Raw genomic sequence first — 1716 nt, forward strand, 5'->3', positions numbered from 1 at the left:
CCCAACACTTTGGGAGGCCAAAGTAGAATTCCTGGAGCCCAGGAGTCCAAGATCAGTGTGGGAAACATGGCCAGACCCCGTCAACCAAAAAAAAAAAAAAAAAGATAGATCTAAGTGTGGTGGCACATGTCTGTAGTCCCAGCTACTCAGGAGGCTGAGGCAGGAGGATCACTTGAGCCCAGGAGGTCAAGGCTGCAATGAGCCATGATTGCACCACTGCACTCCAGCCTGGGCAACAGAGTGGGACTGTCTCAAAACAAACAAACAAACAAATATGTGTAAATTAAATAAGAAACTTCTAAACAACCAATGGGTTAAAGATGAAATCACAAAAATGATTAGAAAATACTCTGAGTTGAGTGAAAATGTAACAAAACATAAAATTTATGGAATGCAGCAAAAACAATGCTTATAGGGAAAAGTAAAATTGTGATCACCTACATTAAAAATGAAGATCTCAAATAAATAAGCTAACCTTCCAATTTGAGAAATTAGGAAAAGATCAAACTAAAATTGATTAGGGGCCGGGCACGGTGGCTGACACCTGTAATCCTAGCACTTTGGGAAGCTGAGGCAGGTGAACTGACTGAGCTCAGGAGTTCGAGACCAGCCTGGGCAACATAGTAAAACCCCATCTCTACTAAAATACAAAACATTGGCCAGGAATGGCAGCGTGTGCCTGTAGTCCCAGCTACTCGGGAGGCTGAGGCAGGAGAATTGCTTGAACCCAGAGGCAGTGGTCGTCGCAGTGAGCCAAGATAACGCCACTGCGCTCCAGCCTGTGTGACAGAGTGAGACTTTGTCTCAAAAAAAAAAAAAAAAAAAAAAAAAAAAAATTTTGACAAAAAAAAAAAAAAAAAAAAAAAAAAAAAAAATTAGGACAAAACTAGAGTAAAATAAATTTAAAAAACAGAGAAACAGAAAATTAAGGAAAGCAAATATGGTTCTTTGAAATAATTTTAAAATGAACAAATCTGTAGCTAGACCAAAGATGAAAACAGAAAACACATATATAATCAGAATAAAAAAGACATTATCATCAATGTTATACAAAATAAAAGAATTAGAAAGGAATATCATCAAAAATAGTATGCCAATTAGATATCTTATACAAAATGTTTATGTTGATAGGAAGACACAAACAACCACATCTGACACAAGAAAAAAAACCTGAATACTTACAAAAACAGATTGAAGGCTGAGCACAGTGCCTCAAGCCTGTAATCCCAGCACTTTGGGAGGCCGAGATGGGCAGATCACCTGAGGTCGGGAGGTCAAGACTAGCCTGACCAACATGGAGAAACCCTGTCTCTACTAAAAAATACAAAATTAGCCGGAAGTGATGGCACATGCCTGTAATCCCAGCTACTTGGGAGGCAGAGGCAGGAGAATCTTTTGAAACCGGGAAGCGGAGGTTGCGGTGAGCCGAGATCTCACCACTGCACTCCAGCATGGGTAACAAGAGCGAAACTCTGTCTCAAAAAAACAACAACAACAAAAAAACCAGATTGAATGGTTAATCTACAAAATTCCCATAAAGAAACATTCATGAACAGATGACTTCACTGATGAGTCTGCAAACATTTAAATAATAAATATCAGTTATTTACATAATTTTTCAAAAAATATTACAGGAGGAAACACTTCCCCAATTAATTTAATACATGATATTTACATATGCATGGTATTTACAGAACAAAGATACCTCATGATTAG

Source organism: Rhinopithecus bieti, unplaced genomic scaffold (genome assembly GCF_001698545.2).
Source record: "Rhinopithecus bieti isolate Rb0 unplaced genomic scaffold, ASM169854v2 scaffold_35324, whole genome shotgun sequence".
NCBI lineage: Eukaryota > Metazoa > Chordata > Mammalia > Primates > Cercopithecidae > Rhinopithecus > Rhinopithecus bieti.